Here is an 8,936-nt window from a genome sequence, read left to right on the forward strand (position 1 = left end):
CAGGAAATTTTTGATTATGCATGCTGTTAAAAAGAATTTGGTCCAGTCAACATTTAGGTCAAATTTATTCATTTTAAACATTTTACATGGTTTCATAACAGTTTGAACTTGTAACAGGATGCATTTCAATGAAAGCAGTTACTTTTCACAATATGCTCATCCAGTAAAAGGTTAATTGAAAAGATAAGAAAATGCCACAAAACAACAGTTTTTTCTTCAACATAATGTGTGAAGCCATGTTTTAACATGGAAAAACTCGTTTTTTAGTAATTCCAAGCACTGCGAAAAAGATATGGATATACGGAAGTGTACGGAATTCTGTATATCATTAATATACGGGTAAGAATATGGGAAACTTGAAATCCGGAGACGAACGGGACCGTATATTATGTCAGTCCGTATATGACCAATATACGGTGATCCGTACACTCGTAATATACGGGAACGTTGATATACGAAGTCCGTATTTTAATGATATACGGAATTTTTATAACAATCCGTATATTACTAAAATACGAAATTCCGTATTCGTGCAAATACGGATTCTGTATATAGAAATAGCGAATGAAGATTTACTTCTGAATCGCCTATAACCTATAAGAGGAAAGAAATAGTCTGATCTAATACTTGTCAGACATTTGACAAACTAACATAAAACAGGAACGCTTTTACAAAATGTTATATTTTCTTGAGGTATTAACACGTCAATTGCATACTAATAATAAGACATCCACCTGTAGCATGCAGACAAATAACGACAACGTATATTGAAATTTCTTCTTTTGTATACAAGGCAACGCGGTATTCTAGCTCAATACCGCTTTGTTTGCTTTTTAGCATACCTCCGCAGATAAATAGCGAATACTTTACAATTGCGATTGACGATTAGATAGTACTTTTTTATTCTGCATTTATAGTGAATCATGTTAAATTGTAATTTCCTTATCATTATCATTATAATAATTTAAAATGATAAGCCAAACATGAGAAAATGATAAAGTTAAAATTGTGATGTTCAAAACATAAATTAATTATATTAAAATCGTGGATCTGTGAAGTTGAAATCGTGAAAGGTAAAATAGTGAAATCACGAAGATGAAATCGGGATCGTCCACACACAGAGTAATTAAATTTTACGTTTATATATATCCTTTTAATAATTTATTAAATGAACTGGCATATGTAAAAAACAACAACAACAACAGATATTATAAAGACTCTAACTTGACATATTAAAATGAAACAGACATAGCTGTTGTATTCTTTCCAATGTTTTTGCAGCGTCGTGTTGTTGCTATCCTTTTATCTAGCGGATTTCGTCATTTAAACAAGAAACAATAAAGTTTTATCTTAAAGTAAATTCTGAAGTACACTGCCGCCAGGTCTAATTATATCTAAGTTAAAAAGCTAGAATCAGATGAATATCACTGTGGTGTATGTACATGTATTGTGGATAGATGATGTCAAATTATTCGAAATAGCATTTCTTGGAAAATATCATCATCGTCTCCCGAGTTTCCTCGTCTCCCATCAGCCGTGTTTCTGCATAATTCGGTAACTTGAACATTGTTCAGGACAGGGGAACATGGCCGTACTATGTAATATAAACAGTTGTTCCCTGGTTATAATAAACTATGTATCTTGGAAACAGTTTTTGTATAAGTAATTTTCTGTTTAAAAAGTAAAAATTGTCGCAGTTTGTTTTAAAAAAAATCAAGTTAGGAACATAATCAATTATATATTGATAGTAAAATCACTTTTCAAATTGGACTTTTAAATTTTAACCGATACTCCTCATATCCTTATACTGATAAAGTTTTATTTCAATTATGAAATCCGCAGATAATGTGAAGGGATCTTTAATTTTTTTATAAGTAAGTAAGTAATTTATTCATTTTAGTGACGTGTGTAAACATATTTTACAAATCTAATTTTGCAACATATTAAATACACCCGGCTCAATGGGCCTATAAGTCACCTCCAATAAACATAAAATATTTACATAAAGTAATAAGTGTCCTCATTGGCTTTAAAGCTTATTTGAATGAAATGAAGTGTCTACTGCATAATAGAAACTGGGACATAATATGAATAAAGTCCGAAACAGAACAGATTAGAGCAGATAATGAATAAAAAGTTTTCATACTAAAAGTACTGAACTTTCAACACACATACATCATGTACATTTATTTAGTTGTCAAACTAAAATATATGATAAATTTTACTATTAATTTTCAATCCTTTATGAAAGCAATTTAATATTTTAGAATTTTGACAATTCGACTAAAAAGATAAAGAAATATAAAAAGTTAATTCTCTAGAGAAGTTATTTTTTTATTTTTATTTTCATGTTTTACCCGCTTATTGTTGTTGTTGTTACAAAAATTTGTGTAATTTATGAATATTTCTTAGCGCTTCTTAAACGTCTTTTATAATTATTATTATTGTTATTATTATTATTATTATCATTATTATTATTATTATTATTATTATTATTATTATTATTATTATAAAAAATAAATAACCGATTAAGCATTAGAATCAAAGTTTTGCCTATGAAAAAGTATCAATGGTTATATTATACATGTATGCAAAGTTATCGTTTATGGATACATGATATTTCCAATTAAATATTGCATTATTTTTAATCAAATTAAGGTCTTAGTATGCTAGTTTCTTCCGCATTAGCACGGACCTTAATATAAATCCGTGGCATTATTAATGCTAAATGCTTTATTACACAAACGGTATCTAGGCATATCACGCGTTTTCAAAACAACCAATGAGATTAAAGCGTTGGTTTTGTATCACGTGAATCATATCAACCAATCAGAAATAGCGCGGGCGAAATGAAAAAAGAATTCAGAATATTGCAAAACAAGGTAGGTTAAAAGTTTTTTTTTTATCGTTATAACATCAATATGCGATCATTAGAATAGTTGAATTTTGTAAACAACAGCTTTTTTCAGGGTTATATCTAGGCATATCACGCGTTTTCAAAACAACCAATAAGATTAAAGCGTTGGTTTTGTATCACGTGAATCATATCAACCAATCAGAAATAGCGCGGGCGAAATAAAAAAAGAATTCAGAATATTGCAAAACAAGGTAGGTTAAAAGTTTTTTTTATCGTTATAACATCAATATGCGATCATTAGAATAGTTGAATTTTGTAAACAACAGCTTTTTTCAGGGTTATACTGATTTGTTTTTAGAAAATTTTAACACTGTTTAATCTGTTTCGCTATCCAATATGGCCGCCGGATTAGATAATTAAAGCAGAGATATATCCCTAAATTTAGACTGGGAGGTTACGAGTTTGATTTTGATTTCTTATATTTCACATAAAGCGATATTGTAACACACGCACGCACGCACGAACACACAAAAATACACAACTACACATGCACATAAAAGTGAACGCGTTTCTACAGTATTAATTAACACTTTCGCACATGTGATCACTTAGAAAATATTTTCAATTTGCTCTTTATATTAATTATATATATTAAGTTATATTATGATTTTTCAGGACAGACATTTTAAAGCGTGTTTAAATCTTCCAGAAATGCAACTGTGCCCTCTTTACAGCAATTATATTTATTATATAAAATTTAATTAATGCTAAAACATCCTTGCTTTTAATATGCAAAAATCAGTTATATGAAATATAAGAAACACCTCGAACGCACACAATGGTTTGATATAGATGCACTGTGCATGCCACTTTATTTTATTGAATTAGTTTTCTTTTCTAAAACATATTACTGTATCAAAAAGATATGTATTTCTTTACAGTTTAAACACTTTTTATATATGTCAATGATAGTATATTTTATTTACTACGTGCGTAAGCGATAAGTACGCCGCTTTGATAATGTGAGAGTGACGTTACATTTTCTTTTGTACATGTACACCAAAGTTAACAACCTTTGTCTGAATAGGTAAAACATGGTTTTCAGAAGCAAATATAATGTGAGATTAGAAACAGAATTTGAAATGTCTTGATGGCAAAGTTAGTAAAGTCATTAGAATGTCATACACATTAAATTTTATCACAAGTTCGAGCCTCACAAGTTGTCTCACTTTTTGCGTGTTTCTTTCCATATATATTTTTTCTAATTTTACATTTAGAAAAATGAATTGGGATATAAAGGCAGTTTTGTTATTGTATTTAATAATTTAAATATACATGTACGGATGATAGTGATTTTTACCCTGTATAGTGTGTAGTATGTAGTAGGCATAGTACTTTTGCAGTGCAAGAGTATTTCGTGCAAACTTAACTATTATAGTTGAAACAGTCTGTGCACCGTATAAGTTTGCACCAAATTATTAAATAGGGCTAAATATAGCTAAATTTAAAACAAAATGAGAAGTTAATAGAAAATAGCACAGTATTTATAATTTTTACAATAAATAATACAAAATTTTCTTACTTGATTGATAATTATACAGCAATATTTTTGGGAAAAATGTGCAATCCGAATCTAGCTGTCTTGTATTGATATTTACCACAACTTACCTATTGCATTACGCTGAGAGTTGGTAAATTTGTTGATAATTTAATTTATAAAGCTAGTCTGTTTGAATATAATAAACACAATATGATAGCTGTTTTACCACTGGATAGTGGCTTTTCTTTTACTTGGGGACCATTTGCCGCTTTTCATGGAACGGCACTAACGTGTCACATTGAAGGTTCCATGATAACCGCCATATGAACACATCCTCGGATGTTTCAAAATTCTAAATTTTGCCAGTTCATGTTAAATGTTGAATTCTGCTTAAGTCGGTGCTAGGGGGCGTGGACGGTAGTTTGCACTGGACAGTAACGTTCATGAACAGGCTCAATCAAACCGAGCCTGCAACATTTTCAATTTTGCCGCGTTGGGCTTTCTTTATGGATTCTTATTTCGCTATTTGACCATCTTGTCATTTTACTATTATACTAAACGCACAGTATTTGTGCGCACGTGAAACATATTGCCTTGATACGTAAATGTTTCACGTGCGCACGTAATACTATCGCATTCGCATGTATTAATTAAAATATTTCCTATGTTATTTTATGCGATTGTCACATATGATACGTATATTCTATTATCTGAATTTGATTTCATACTATCAGATTAATGCTACAGGCAAGGGAGGATATTTTGATTATTTTTGTGAGAATTATCACTTTATCTTTAGTGATGGCACACTAGTTAAACAGTCTTTACAGTAAAACATATTAATCTACACTTTTGTATATTGAAGGTATTCATAGTAGTATAGCAATTGAGCGTGTCTAGGCCACTCCCCCCCCCCCCCCCCCCAAAAAAATCTTCTCGTTATACCCCCATTCGACTACTTATCCTCTCTATTTGGAATTCATCATTATCTGATTTGGCTTGTTCTAATTTACGTTTTACTTTTTCTATGTCTTTATTTGTTTCAGCTAGCTTAACAAATTCATTTGCAATCTCTTCTTTTACAGTAGTCATCGCTTTGAGGACACCATCCATTTCTCTCTTTGTCATATCTGTTTGTGTTTCTTGTTCGTCAGTAAATGATGTTTCTATTACTTTCATTGCAGTTTCAGCTGCATAAGGTAAATCAATCATTTGAATATTATCAACATTAGGTAGATCATCTTTCGCCTTTTGCAAACTTTCAACCGCCTGTGCTGGTAATGTTTTAGTTGTTGATCTGTAAGTAGGTAAGCTTAATAAGTCTCTAATTGCATTTGCTCCACCACTACCAATTCTTCTCGCCAAAGAACTCAAGTTTATAAAACTACCACCTTTTTGGCAGTAATTTGAATATTTTTATCTCCGACCTTTAAAAATAGTGTTTTATTATCAGGACCAAGTTCAAAGTTTAAATAATCAATAAATACTGGGTCTAACCCATACTTTTCTTTTATCAACTTGTAATATTCATTTTACTACATATTGTTTTTGTTCTACTATTAATTGTCTTCTTGTATCAAAATCATTACCGATATCCTCAATATGAGCACTTCGGGTTTGTATAGTTCTATTAAATTCATCATCCTTATCTACAATTAATTCCTTATCCTCATCATAGTCACCTTTATCAAATGCAGAATTATCAAAATCCATTCCACCTTCAGCCATTTTTATTCGTTAAAAAATATCCTTTACAAATGTCGGCTTTTGGAGAAAAATTAAACCCTTACAGAAGAATAAGAGAACCACGTGGTGTGAGAGGAATTCGCCAAAGTGTTGTAATAACTTATAATCCTTCAACTATCGACCAAAATCAACAATTACAGGTGCGATTTCCTAATCTAAGTAGTAATGATGTTATTGTTCCTGGAACAGCCAGATTAGCATTTGAAATTGAACTAAACTCTAAAGATGTAAATGCAACTATATTTCCAAATATAGGAAGAGCAATAATTAAGAAAACAACAATCAAAATAAGTGGAAATGAAGTTATATCAATCGATGATAGTGACATCTATCATTGCTATGTTGATTTATGGAAGTCTCAACATGAACGTGCTAATATGGCCTATCAAGGTATCGGCAAAGATAACATGTTGAAACACAGAGTTGGCGCTGGTAATGCTTCCTCAGACAAAGAAGACGAGGCTATAGCAAATGCATACAAAAACAGATTTTTCATCCCACTTGATTTTGAACTATTAGAAACGCATATGCCATTCTACCAAGCAGGTCTCGGTGACAGACTTGAATATGAACTTACTTTCAATGATTATGACAAAGTAATTAAATCAACAGATGCTACTTCAAGTTATACAATCAAAAATATATGTTTGGAATTTGATATGGTGTCTGACACAGAACTTGCAAGACAAATAAGACAACAAGTCAACGGTAAAATGGTTATCTTATATGATAGAATACTTAGACACAGGAAAATAACTAAAAACAAATCTGATACTCTTTGGAATATTAATATAAATGTTCCAGGTAGAAGTATTAAAGGTATTCGGATGTTGTTTGAAGACCAAGACAGAACATCAACTGAAACTTATTACAATCCTAAAATAACAAAAGTAGAAATGACAATAGAAGGAGTCCCAAATCAACTTTATAGTCAAGGAATGAAATCATATCAACAGTGGGATGAAATAAATAAATTCTTTGCTTTGAATTCAAAACGAAATAGAGAAACAAGTATGATTGTAAAAGATTTATATTTAACTTATACAACATTAGAAAAGTATCTGACTGACAATTATGCATTATGGTTAGATTTACGTTCAACGGATGACAACTCACTACACGGTTCAGGGAGAAGAATTGAAAATGCATCAGAAGGTATCACAATACAAATAACGAAAGAAGCAGGAGCAGATCAGCCAATAAATGTTTATCTGTTTATTATACAAGATGCGCAAATTAATTTTGAAGATGGTAGATTTAAAGAAATTAGTTATTAAAAAATGGAACTACCTAAATATCCGCATTGTGCAATTATTTGTGGTCAAACTGGCTGTGGAAAGACTGAATTCGTTTTAGATTTATTAGAAACTAAATATAAAAGAGTATTTAAATATATTGTTATACTTTGCCCAACCATTCAATGGAACAAGGCATATAAAAATCGTGAGTGGATTGGTGATGTCAAAAATCCAAAAACAAAGAATCTTAAAATCGTAAATCCAATTGTTAAAGGTGAAGAGAAATTACAAGAATTGTTAAAAATATTTTTTGAAAAATATGCTGGTTATCCAACTCTATACATTATTGATGATTGCAGTGCTACAAAAGAATTAACGAAGAAAAAAGACATGCTGTCAGAGTTGGCTTTCTCTGGTAGACACGCTGAACAATCAGTGTGGGTTATATCACAGAGATACAATTCTGTGTTGAAAGATTTGAGAGAACAAACAAAATGGTTATGTATGTTCTACACAAAAGATAGAGATAGCTTTGAAAATTGTTTGAGAGAAAATGATGTTATTCCTACATTGGAAGAACGACAAAGAATAAAGGAAGAACTAAAGAAAAAGAAGCATCGTAAATTAATTTTGAAAACTGACCAACCTACTGATTATTGGCTTGTTGATAAGTAATGCTTTAGTAATTCTTTAGTAATGCTTTAGTAATGCTTTAGTAATGCTTAGTAATTCTTTAGTAATGCTTTAGTAATGTTTATTATAAGTAATGTTTAAGTAATTCTTTAGTAATGTTTAAGTAATGTTTAAGTAATGTTTAAGTTATGCTTTAGTTATGCTTAAGTAATGTTTAAGTAATTCTTTAGTTATGCTTAAGTAATGTTTAAGTAATTCTTTAGTTATGCTTAAGTAATGTTTAAGTAATGCTTAAAAATACACAAATAAAAAAGTAATGCTTTAGTAATGCTTAAAAATATACAAATAAAAAAACAATTCAGTCTTATCAATAATTTTATTTAATTATTTGAAAATAAAAAAAAAATAGAAATTCTTCGCTTAAAAATGGATGCTGAAAAAATACTAAGAAAGTGATCAAAATATAAAAAGTGATCAAAATAATGACCACGATGAAACAAAACGTGAAAGATTATCAGCCATTGTTGCAGGAGGAGGAAGTAAACAATATCTTGGTAAAGACTTACAAATGTCAGACATTGATACAATGACACCAGAACAAATAAACAAACTATACTGCAGATATGAAGCTAGATTAGGAGCGAGTATGACTAAGACATTGGGAAACTCTTTTATTAATTTATATGTCACGGGTATATCAAAATATTTTAATGTTATTAATCCACCAAAACTAATACAAGATTTAGAAGAAGACCCATTTATCAATCATGCTCTGACTAGCACATGTTGCAAATTATATTATAAATATGGAATGTATCTTGCTCCTTTTACTGCTATGCTAGCAACTGCAAATAATATTGACTTTTCTTTTAAAAAAGATGACTTTTCTTCTAAAAAAGATGATTTTAATGATGATAAAAAA

The sequence above is a fragment of the Ruditapes philippinarum genome, unplaced genomic scaffold (genome assembly GCF_026571515.1).
Source record: "Ruditapes philippinarum isolate M1 unplaced genomic scaffold, ASM2657151v2 ctg214_1_1_1_1, whole genome shotgun sequence".
Taxonomy (NCBI): domain Eukaryota; kingdom Metazoa; phylum Mollusca; class Bivalvia; order Venerida; family Veneridae; genus Ruditapes; species Ruditapes philippinarum.